Source organism: Dermacentor silvarum, chromosome 6 (genome assembly GCF_013339745.2).
Source record: "Dermacentor silvarum isolate Dsil-2018 chromosome 6, BIME_Dsil_1.4, whole genome shotgun sequence".
In the NCBI taxonomy this organism is placed as follows: domain Eukaryota; kingdom Metazoa; phylum Arthropoda; class Arachnida; order Ixodida; family Ixodidae; genus Dermacentor; species Dermacentor silvarum.
Genome location: NC_051159.1, coordinates 134,046,485 through 134,059,194, shown reverse-complemented (window position 1 = coordinate 134,059,194; position 12,710 = coordinate 134,046,485). Strand labels below are relative to the sequence as shown.

The 12,710-nt window shown below is 49.9% G+C and overlaps 1 protein-coding gene across 1 annotated transcript in view; it reads left to right on the top strand.

The window, feature by feature from the left end:
- Positions 1-11,979: 11,979 nt before the first annotated feature.
- LOC119456065 (muscarinic acetylcholine receptor gar-2-like) overlaps positions 11,980-12,710 on the top strand; it is a 123,698-nt gene continuing 122,967 nt past the window's right edge. The window contains 1 exon segment of the mRNA XM_037717662.2: positions 11,980-12,151. The gene's annotated coding sequence lies outside the window, so the exon portion shown is untranslated.

The window sequence follows — 12,710 nt, the reverse complement described above, 5'->3', positions numbered from 1 at the left end:
CAAACGTCGATGAAATCCTCGCCGCGCGCAGTATGCTTTATGTGCGAGTGAAAGCGTGCAAGGGACGCGCGCTATCACGGGGAGTGGACACGGCGGAGAGCAAACGCGCGTACTGTGCCGTGCTCCCTGAAGGGCTGCAGAATTAAGGTCTCTTTCCTCCTTTACAATCACCATATATAGAGAGCAAGCGCGACTTCTTCCTTCGCGCGAAAGGCCGTGGGGGACGGGAGGGAGGGAGGGGAGGCGACGTTTAGCTGCGGCACCAAATGCGTATTTATATAAAAACATTGCGAGGCGAGAAGGTGGTAAAGACTTCGGACGCTGCTCGACGAGTGTCCCGTTCTGATCTCGTCGAAAACCTCCGAGCCGCCCCCAGAGACACCGGCAACAGTCACCAACGCCGCGCGCGTTCGGTGCGAACGCGGGCAAAACGCCGACGGCGTCGACAACAGTTCTGCGCGTTGGTGTTGCTGCTGCATGTCCAAGTTTGTAGAATTGATAAAACTACTATCCTTAATCCGTATAGCTTTCCACTAATTTGCTATCGCAATTGATGCGTCGCCTTTCGGGTGAAACTGCGACATTTTTTTTTGTTTGGATGTAAGTTATGTAATTCAGAACGCGCGCACGGACGGAATTCGAAACTCGCACTTCCACATAAAATTTAATGATGACAAAAAAGATGTTTATGTAAACTGTTTACGCAAATGAAAAACACAAGATAGTCAGAGACAGGTCATAAAATGCCTACGGAAGGAGAACAATGACTGTCTTCCTGAAAAATAAGGGGGTAGTAAGGGCATAAGAAATTAAGTCTGGGAAAGCAGAAAGGACAGAAAGAGGAATAAAGAAGAACGGAAGACGCCAACAAGGTCCACTAGCGGCGCTGGAAAAGCACTGAATGAGCTAGCTCTCGACAAAGCCCACAATGGTCAGCAGAAATCACAGCGTGCAGCGAAAAAAAAAAAAAAAAGAGAAAGAAAAGCGAAACTCACAAACTGTAACTCAAACTTGGACAAATTGTTTCTCTAAACAACGAGAAAAAATGTGGTTGATCCCTCTTATATAGGAATCGGTATAGAACACGAAAGTGAAACGTGTCTTCACAGAAGTAGTGTAATGTTTATTGCACATTGATATATAATGTCTATTGGTGTTTTGTGGCTAAAGCGCCCTTAGGCGTTGATGCACCCACGCTGACGCCTGGTGGCACGTCTCCTCCATCACGACTACCAACGTCGATGACCATGAGCAACCGTCGTGCATATGGAAGCTGCACTACGCTGCACACGCTAGCACAACGCGAAAGACGAAGCACGTAACTGACACACTAATACAACGCGCAAGACAAAGCACGTAACTGAATCGTCACCGAGTCAAATCAGCGCGTACAGCGCGTCGTAATTGCAGCCTCCGCGATCAACTTCAGAAACATTTTCAGAGCTAATTGCGGAGGCCACGCTCCGCTGTGCTGAGTACGGTGAACGCCACCTAGGCGGCGTTGGTAGTGCTTCTTGATGCCAGCGTCCCTTCGAATGCTGGCATCGAGGCGTCGTAGTGCTGAGACCACCGAAGCGTTCACTGTCGGTGCGCGTTAGTGTCATAATGCAGTACTTCTCTTTTCTGCTCGTAGGCGGCGGCACCGCCCCGAGCAAGAGCGCGGGTACACGGAGGAGTGTTAGATATATAAGGCGCGTCTGTGTAGCTCTCTGCAAATGCGTTTGTGGCGCAATGGGTTAAACGCTCGGCGATCTATCGTCGCGGACCGAGAGGTCGTGGGTTCGATTTCCAAATTTTGCATGTTTGTGGAACTTTTTCTTCTGGTTTCTTTCTTTGTATTATGTTCGTGTATGTTCGTGTGACGTATTTCCGTGACGGAAATACGTCAGTGAAGTCTTGGTGGACCCCGGCATAAAACACTTTCGTGTTAAAAAAATGTAAATTTCGTGCCTAGCATGGACTCCGGGCACGCCGTTAGACGTAATACTTCTAAACTTGGAAAAACAAAAAAAGTTCGGCAGGGGTTACACTCTCGTGACACAAGAAGGCGAAAGCCTACTGCACATTTGGTAATACATGAAGTTATACAGTCGGGGTTAGATTTCTTTGTAAGACATAACGAGCCGCAGTGGGAAGTACATGTGTGGCACTTAGGCGACCTCCTGAACGCCACATACGAACACTTAACGTAGTACCTAAAGTGCAGCATGTTAGTGCATGCATTAGGCCACACATTTAGTCAGCGAGATGGCTGCGACGAAACGTGTGTAATCACGCACGCACCAGGCACACCTTTAGTAAGCCAGAACCGTGGAGCAGTCGTGGCTTCAGGGAAGCATGGTCGTCTCGCACACTGGTGGCCCGGGTTCAATCTCCATGCAGACCGAAATGCACCAAATTTTCTTTTCAAAGTTACCAATTTACTTTGAGAAATGTGACGTCAATCCGAGCATTTCTTGCGGTGTCGGCCATTTTTCGTCACGGCGCTGTTTCGCCAAGGGCAGGCCAAGGACCCCGCCAACATAGACACCTAAGGCTTTCGCCTTAAAGAAATCACGGTGGGATGAAATCAGTCGCGCAGTCAGCAGTTAAGCGCATAACTGCCTTAATAAGCAAGCTTGAAAGGGCTCTACGTTTGATCCTTTTGGAAGAGACATGCGCTTGGAAAAATAATGTTGTGCGAAAAAGTACAGTCGAGACCAAGAAAGGTGGTCATCAGGGAAGATCGCTGTTGCGCATGTGCTTGCAATTATAGCACGATGTAATATGCACGCGTCAACGAAGAAGCGCTTTGCTAATGCTATGGCGCCTCGCAGAATTCTTGAATAAGTAGTCGGACAGTGGCCGTAGATGAAACTTGAGCAACAAGGAACGGTACGCAAGATTGTACGCAGGAAAGGAGCGGGCGTAGAATTTCATCAGCAGTCACTGGCGGTTTAACCAGATTTAAGTGGAAAGAGACAAACATTGGGCGGGTATTCGGTTCAGCATGGTGCATGTGACACCGCGGCGTCTTACTGCTGTTTGAATCCCAGCTTGCAACATTTCATAAAAAAAAGAAACTCTGACAACTGGTTTGTATATATCGCTGCACGACATTTCAAACTTTACGAATTAATATAATCACCTAAGAAACTGGCCAGCCGTATCTGCCGCGTTCAACTTGCCCACTTTAGTTCGATAGACGAAAAAAAAATTCGTAAAATTTTGCGGCCCCGAGCAGTTATGAGCCAAGAAACCGGGTTGCTAGTTGCTCTGAGTCGATGAATTTGTTACATGCTTGAAGGCGTTCGCATGTGGTGTCGCTGACGTCATACAAGAAGCGGCAACGAGGGAGTCACCCCAGGCTGGTGTCCAGCATGAAGTTTCCTACTATAATTACCTAGAGGGACCTCGGGCGCTAGTGTTTACGGGAACTGCAAGAAAATGACGCTTTAGCCAGCATGGGAATTATAGTTAGTACGTGAATTTGCCGAAACGTTGTACTCCTGACTTCAAACGGCTTTGTGACTTCGCAAGTTCATTATTTTCAACGAAATATTGCAGTTACAAGTGCAACGATTCGCAGTGACTACGCAAGTGCGTGGCGCCTCATTGCCTTCTGTATAAAAATGATTACTTCGGAATTTGGAAAGATACAGCGTAATAAGTAACACCACAAGAACGTCTGAAGCCGCAAACTCGAAGATTAGACAAATACATGTATACTATAACCCCTCAGACATTCCCTTGGTAGCTGAACAATTGCCTTACCGATGCCGATAAAGCCGGAGCGCGCCGTGCTGATGCGAGGGAAACGATCGGAGCATATCGAAAGCGTCGCACGTCAGTCCCCGGTCCGGGAGTCCCCTGACGTGGCTGCTGGACCGGGTACTGACATGGAGGGAGAGATCCCTCCTGCTGCGCCTACGGATTGGCTGCTGCTGGACAGCCGCCCGGAGCTTCCGCCTGGGTAGAACTGACTCACCAGCCTGCACACAGTGCGGGGCAGACGAAACACTGGAGCACCTCCTATGTTTCTGCCCCGCACTCAACCAACACCGAGCCACCATGGTGGCTCAACTACGCCGCACGGGCCTGCCTTCAGCCTTCAGCACGGACCTGCTCTTCCCAGCCCGCAGTTCCAGCAGGGTATTCAAGGTCGTACTTTGCTACCTTGCCGATTCGATGCTGGCTGACCGATTGTAAGGGCAACCTGCCCGAGACGATGACGACTACCCTCTCCCTCCCCTTCTTCCACTTTTCTCAGTTTCTATCCCCCCTTTCCCCGCCCCTCAGATGCTGAGCCGCGTGTTCCTTATAACGGCTGCAGAAACATGCATCTTTTTTCTTTTCCTCAACCTCTACTACTACTCTACTACATGAGGACTCGCGCGTCGCTGAGACTTGCCAGAGGTGCGCGTTGAGCTGTAGAGAGTGTGGAGGTTGATGAGAATGTGGACGAGATGCGAAAGAACGCAGTCGAATTGGTGTTGCTGTATGTTGCGTGCTTCTGTCGTGCGCGTCATTTCTGTTGCCATCGTTTCCATATGGAGTAGTGTGCCGCCAAGCAAGCTTCTCCAACTTAATTTTAGGGGCGAAGCACCTTAGGGCCGAGCCTTGTCCCTCCCTCGTCGTCCCTAGCTCTCGTTTGCATGAAGTCCGCTAGGGGCGCTGCGGTGCACAAGGTCGTTCGTTTCCGACGCGCGCTCTCTTTCTCGCTTCAGCCATGGATGATAACGGTCGGTGCACAAGGGCGTTCGTTACCGACGCGCTCTCTCTTTCTCACTTCAGCCATGGATGATAACGGTCGCTTCTGATAACGGCGTGCCCGCTTTAGATGAAAAGGTGAGAGTGGCGGCTCAACCGCAAGCGGCTCGGAAAGCTGCTGCAGCACGGTGACGCAGACAACAAGCGGACCCGGAGTCTAGGGCGCGGGAAGCGGCAGCAAAACGGCAACGCCGGCAAGCGGACCCGGAGCTGAGGGCTCGCGAAGCTGCAGCAGCACGGCAACGCCGGCAAGCGGACCCGGAGCTGAGGGCTCGCGAAGCTCGCGCTTGAACCGAGCATCGGCGCCACCAACCTCAGGTAGAGAACGCTTCCGGCGTTTTGCCGCCGCTTCCCGCGCTCTCGCCTACTCTGGGTCCGCTTGCCGGCGTCGGGGGATTCACGGTTAACCGGTTGATCCCCCGGTGCTTCGCCCACTCATGATCATTCACTTCGTGGATATGCGGTGTTTTTATTTCATTGAAATGAAAATAAAAGAAAGAGACTGAGCCACCTGTAATGGAGAACGTCACTCTTTTTCACGTCATAATATTATTAATAAAGGAAAACTGTAAAGTAAGAAATAACGGCGCAGGTCCGGAAAATCTAGAGCGGAGTCATATAAACCAGTAAATGAAGTCCACATATAGTCCTAGACACACTAGAATAAAACAAAAGAAAAAAGTTGTCGCAGTTTCACCTGAAAGGCGAAGCATCAATTGCGATAGCAAATTTGCAGAGAGCTATACGGAGTAATGACAGTAGCTTTATCAGCTGTATAAATTTCGACATGCAAGAATAGGAGGACAGGTTGCACAACACATAGGTAGTAACGACTCGTACTCTTTCAACTTTGATTGAACAGGTGCTCTCTCTTTAAGGGGTGTGGTCGATAAAGTACTATACTTAAAGTGTGGCATCAAAAAGTGACGCAGTACTCAGCTGAGGATCATCGTGGGTCTGTCGCCATTTAAATGCTGCAGCAGTCTCGTAATATTGCTGGCAATTGCGCAAAATTTGGTCACGAGCTTTGTACCTGCTGCTATTATTCAATCGGAAGCTAAGGTAAAAGTGTTCTTACCGCGGGACTCGAGCCACCGACCGGATGGCCGGAACTTGCTCTGCTATAAGAAACATTATTATGATTAAAAGGACTACAGAACCACACCTAGTATAGGGAATACGTTAACCCGTTCGCCTACGCCATCGGACAGGTGCTGACAGCAGTGTTTCTGACGTGTAGTGCTAACGTCTCCAATGCACGTTAGTGAACAAAGTTCGTACGCCCGAGGCGGACAACATGTACTAATCGTACGTAGTCAGCGCAGACAAAACCTTTTTGAAGAAGACTAACGACCAATGGTAAGACAGAGATGAACGTGACTAGGACGCAGCTTCAGTCAATTAGACGTCTGTTAACTAGTGAACCAGAGTGCCTCCATTACACTCGCGTAAATCTGCTAATCGCATTTAGAGTACTTCTAGAGTGCGATCAAATAATCTCCGCAGCTTTCTTACATTTAACGGTTTAATTTTATTCCGCCCACTCGGTGAATCGCTGCGTCGTTATCGCCAGCACCAGACAGTCTGCCTCGACGAATAAAAGATTGAGAAAATAAACTAAAATGCGCTTCGTGTTATCTGGCCTGCGGCCGCAAAGAGCGCGGACACATTCCGGCGACCAGTTAACGTGAAGCTCCACCTCCAACGTCTGCAGAAATTTCTGTTCTCGCTTAACGAACCCGGGTTGTCGAATGGCGCATTCCACTACTCAATCTAAAGCAGGCTCTCTCCGACCGCGGCGGAGAATTTTTCTTTCCCACTGCTTGTTCTAAAGCGGCATCGCACTTTATACTCGTTCGCCCGAAAAAAACAAAGAGAAAAAACAAAGAGAGAGAGAGAGAGAGAGAGTGAGAAAGAACACAAACGAAGAAAAATTGGTTGCGAGTTAGCGGCTGTCCTTTGTCCCTCGTCTTGTCGTTGTCAGAGTGCGCGTTTTCTTTGTGTTTGGCTTCCCACTCGCCGTTTCGGACCGACGATACTTCCTCTCACCAGATGCGCGCAGTGGAGCGAACACTATGGATCGTGTAAACCAACCAGAAAAAGAGAACCGGTAAAATGACTACTCTACTGTCGACCTCTGATCGCGCTCGACGCGGCATCACAGATGGATTATCATGGAAGCGTCACAGAAGCATCAGTAGTACCCAACGGGTGAGCACTCCTCCTTACTCTGGAACATACAGCTGGCTCTCATAATTGATTGTCTGAAACGAGCCCTGGCCTCTTCACCGCACTGCACGAGGTTGGTGAAACGCGTAGCATAGGCATACCTTATCTCACCAATTACGTGCAGTGCAGCGGAAGATTCGAGTCGTGTCGGCCAACCAGAAAAGAGAACCAGTAGAAGGGCTCATCCACAGTCCACCTGTGATCGTTCTCCTAGCGGCATCGACCGAATGAAAACATCACCGAAGGATTAGTAGCGTACAATGTGCGGGACTCTTCTCCCTAATCTTCGACACGCAGCCGGGATATCGTTACTGATCGAGTGACAGGAGCCCTCGCTTTTGCTTCACTGCACAGAATTGGTGAGGCGGCTTATAGTTCGGGAGTGGATCACACTCTCTTATTTGTTGTCAAAGCGCAGATTCAACTCGGAACTCTATCGTTGGGGCGTCGCGTCAATTCCACATGGGGAAGCTGGTTGCTATTGGCCGTTCAGGGAAACATCGGCGATCTGGATGGAACTTTATTATCACTCTTCTTTTTTTCGTAATACGGCTGCGCTTTCTATATCAATTTAAGACTCGTTTTAGTAGGTCAAGTACGCCAGACGGATAGCTGTATAGTGACATATAAACGACTCCGATGCACGGATAAAATTATAAAAAAATGTACGCTCAGCACGAATTAGATATACCGTGTCGGAACCGGCTGCACGCGACAACTTCCAGAGCGATACGGAACGGAGCACTTCGTTTTCCACTGGAAGGTTTGTACCTGCGAAATCCGATCGATCAGCCGACAATTTAGGTAGCTCGTTGAGATCGAGCGGAGCAATCCGCCGCATTTTACTGCGACATCACTTAAGAGCTCGAAAATGGGATGGCTTTGTACGTCGACACGGACGGCCGCCGTCGTACTCATCGCGTCATCGTCATTATCGTGTCGTAGTCAGTGCATGTGCCCAATGTCAGCTTCACCCTTGGCATAGTGCGAATAAAGAAGAAAACGTCGCCCACCACCGCCGTTTAGCTGAGGCGACGTTTAGCTGCGGCACCAAATGCGTATTTATATAAAAACGTTTCGAGGCGAGAAGGTGGTAAAGACTTCCGACGCTGCTCGACGAGTTTCCCGTTCTGATCTCGTCGAAAACCTCCGAGCCCCCCCCCTCCAGGTTACCACGACGTGAACAGACCATGTTGTACCGTTGGTGACTCAGCGTCGCCTTTACCAACTACTATGCATTCCTTATAAGAATGGAGACCTTAAGAACTTGAAAAATTAGAGGCCCATTAGCCTGCTTTCGGTACTGTATAAAATATTCACCAAAGTAATTTCTAATAGAATCTGGGCAACGCTTGACTTTGATCAACCAAGAGAACAGGCTGGCTTCAGGGAGGGGTATTCTACAAGGGATAAAATCCACTATATAATCACTAATTGAGAAATCTGTAAAGTACAAACAACCTTAAATTTCTATATGACATTCATACATTATGAAAATGCATTTGATTCAGTAGAAAAAACCATCAGTCATGGAGGCGTTGCGTAATCAAAGAATACAGGAAGCATATGTGAACAAATTGGCGAATGCATACAAAGACTCCATAGCCGCCTTAATTCTCTACAATTAAAGTGTATAAATACCTATCAAAGAAGGGGTCACGCAAGGAGGCACAATCTCTCTAATGATATTCAGCTCATTCTCAGAAGATGTATTCAAGCTATTAGACTGGGAAATATTTGGAGCGAGGATCAACATCGAATATCTGAACAACCTTCGTTTGCAGACGATGTTGTCGGGTTCAGCAACAATGGGGATGAATTGCAACAAATGATTGAGAACCTTAACCGAGAAAGTGTAAGAGTAGGGTTGAAGATTAATATGCAGAAGACAAAAGTAATGTTCAATGGGCCTTGCAAGGGAACAAGAATTCATGATCGCCAGTCAACCCCTAGAGTCTGTGCAGGAGTACGTTTATCTAGATCAATTACTCACAGAGGATCCTGATCATGAGAAGGAAATTTACAGAATAAAAATGGGCTGAAGCTCATACGGCGGGCATTACCGAATCATGACCGGGAGCTTACTGTTGTCGTTGAAAAGTCTGCAATCGTTGCATTTTTCCGGTACTGTCATATGGTGCTGAAAGAAGGAGGTTGGGTTAAGAGACCGGAAGAGGGTGGTGTGGATCAGAGGGCAAACGGGGTAGTCGATATTCTAGTTGACATTAAGAGAACAAAAAATTTAGATGGGCAGGCCATATTCTAGTTGACATTAAGAGAACAAAAAATTTAGATGGGCAGGCCATGCAATACGCAGGGCAAATAACCGGTGGACCATTAGAGCCACAGAATGGGTACCAAATAAAAGCAAACGCAGTCGAAAGGACGGCAGAAACTTAGACTGTGAAGGTGGGGAGATGAAATTAGGAAATTTGCAGGTGCAAGTTGGAATCAACTAGCCCAAGACAGATGATGATGATGATGATAAGTGGTTCTTGAGGGAAAGGGAAAGGTTGGCGCTATCTTCTGCAGCCCTTGAGGGAGCACGGCTCAGCGCCAAAGACAGATGTAACTGGAGAACGCCGCGAAGAGCCTTTGTCCAGACATAAGAACGGGCTCATGATGATAATGATGCCGTCCGTGTTGTAATGTATAACAGCCCCACGTGAGACACATGAAGCTGTGATGAGATGCTCACATATTTTATCAGTATCTGCCCGTGCCATAGTGCCGAGAGGCAAGGGATGTGCAGAGTGCTGGACCAATTGGACAATTGTTCACTCTCTGAACAAAATTTTCCAAGCCAGTACTCCCCCCAAAAAACTCCGCGCAAAATGCTTTATTCGCGCTACTCAGGTTCCTGCAGTCTACGGGCATTCATGATAGACTTTAAGAGCTGCGCCCTCTACCGCTCTTTAGTGTACGCGGCCACTTTGCTTGTACTCGTCTCGCTTTCACACCTTATGCTCTCTGTCTTTTTATCTTCCTACCCCTTCCCATGGGCAGGGTAGCCCACCGGAACTACCTTTGTTCGACCTCCCTGCCTTTTCATGCATCCTTTCTCTCTCTTTAACGCGACAGCGTTAAGGGCCCCGTGTCGCAGAAAATCCGGCGTCCGCGTCGTCCGTGGCGGAACACAAATCATCCGCAACCACCGCATCTGCAGGCGCAAGATGTTAGTTCAGGAGAAAATCATTCGTAACCACCCCGACCACGCAGGCCCTTCGTTGTGGTGGAGGGTCTTGGTGAACAAAAATTGAGTCTCACAGTAAAATCCGTCAGAAAAATGGTAAAGTACAACTGAAGCATAACCTACAGACATGGTGGCGTCTGACTGTTATTTCAATGTACGAGAAAACATAATTCTGTTACGAGGCAACTCAAACACAAACCTCTTTTTCCAACATTTCTACCACAAAAATACCGGCTTACTCGGGTAGCCTACTTGCGAAAATCTTATCCAGATGGCGCTGGCATCCTCGGTAGGTCAAATTGGGACTTGGCCGGCCAAATGCCTTTTGGACACGCGTGCGCGTCGGGGCAATATCAAACAATTAATAAAATAATGAAAAAAGGTCCTGCGCCTTCACATTTTAATATAAGGCGACTTATATTGCCCCTGGAAAAACGTCTTCTCAGCAATGCATTTCTGTTTAAAAGTGAAGCCGACTTTAAGGGGATTGGTGTAAGCTTGGTCTTTGTAAGCTGGCTTTCCCACGTTCTCTGGTGCAGTGAATGAAGCCTACTTGCCGGTTGCGAACGATGCGATGCGAACGGGTCCCGATAACGCTATCGCGTTCTACTCTTAAAGGCGAAGCTTAAGCGTCTTCCAATTTTTCAGGCGAATTTTTGCTGTAGCCGTCGTCGTCACCGTAATGTTCTGTATGAAGCCCAAGTGTGATAACATCTATCGCGCTCCGCGCGCCGTATGCTGGGGGCGCGAGGAAAGGTTTGCGAGGGTGAACCGAGAAGGATGGTGGCTTGAAGCGCTCAGTCTTCCCGCGCGCTTTGTGTTAGAGGTCACGTGGTCAAGCGCGCCCAAGGCGAGGGGGGGGGGGGAGTTGAGCGGGCTGTACAGTGAACAAGCACGCGCTATGAGGGGAGGGGGGGGGTGGCAGGTGAACGCGCGTCTCCTCATGCAGCTTGGCCGTGGCTGCACATGGCGGTCCGCGCGGCTGAGCGCATACGTGGCCCACGTTCCCTAACTTGGAGGTCATCTCCGGCGTAATGGTAGTGCTTTGTCTTCCTAAGCGCCTAGTGGTCAAGGTCACGTAATCTCAAGTTTCGCAGACGCGTTGAAACGAGAGGTTGCAAGAAGCGTTCGCCCGCCTCTGTTTTCGCTTTTTAATTAGGCCAGCGTTGGGACAGCGAGAGTTCGCGGTCATCGAGTGATATCTGTTCCTGTTTCCTTGCACGCGCGTGACACCACGCTTGTCAATTTATTTAGTAAGCGAACATTTACTACCTTTATACGGCCGATGAAAGTACGAATCATACTTTGTGTATTAGAAGTACTGAATGTTGGGGCGTGTTGGCATTCCATACTCACAAAGAATGGCGCAGCCGTGCTCCCTCAAGGGCTGCAGAAGAGAGCGCCAACGTTTCCTTTCTCAAATGAACCACTTAGTAGTAACAGGGACGAGATCGGTCGTTCGTGTTTTCTAACTCGTCCCTGTTCTTTTGCGCCATTCTTCCTTGAGTACTTTGTGTAGTCGTATTATACGTTGCTATCGTTATCAATGCTCCGGCTTTCAGCCGAAGCTGCGTCTTTTCTATTTTTCGTCCCCAATATTACAGCCGTCTTTTACTCGTCTCCACAAACAACCAGCGCCATAGTTCGCTCTGGTATTTTTTGCCGGAAACTCCGCGCGAATTTACCGAGCATTCGTTTCGTCTTCGTGCTTGCTCCGTCGTTCAATGGTGGGGGGCGGTGCGCTGCGCTCAGCGGCCCCGGGGCGGCGCTAGGTGCTGCGCCGTAGTAGTCGCTGCCGCTGCCTGGCGTTCGCGTGCGGAGGCTCTCCGCCCGCTGCTGCTGCTGCTTCTGGCCGGTGTGCCGCGCGCGCTCGGCGCCTGCGCCCGGGGCCACTGCGACGTCGGCGGCGGCGGAGGGAGGAGGGCGGCAGCGGCATGCCTGCAGAGCGGCGGACCGCAGCGCGGCCGGACGGCACCACCGGTGAGTCGCGCGCGCAACTGTTGCCCCGCACTCCCCTCCCCACGTGCGGTGGGGGTGTGAAGGCCGGCGCGCTTTAGCACCGTCCCGCGACGAACGCACCAACCGCACCGCTCATCTCTGCCTGTCCTGAGAGTTGAAGACGAAGAAGCGGTTGACGAAGAAGGCGACGCTTATTGGAAAGAAGGCGCGCGCGTGCATAGTCTGCACCACTTAGCGACCACGTCCCGTGTCTTGAAGCAGCGCGCCTTACTTCCTTATTTTTTCCCCCTACCCGCCAACTTCTCCTACCGCGCGGGGTAAATTTGGCGAGCCGCTGCGGACAAAGAAGCCGGCTTGTTTGGTGGACGACTATACGTTGCACTGCCTTCCCGTTACCCTCCGCACCCCCTTATTCCCAGGCAACGGCGGTCGTGGCACACTTGTGGCTGTCTATCGGGCGAGATGAACCGAGTGACACTGCTTCGCGTGACGTGCCGAACACCGCTCTGGTTTTCTCCGCGTTACTTTTCTTTGCTCCTTCTTTTTCCTTTGCAGTACGCGCGTGTGCTCGCTTATCTTG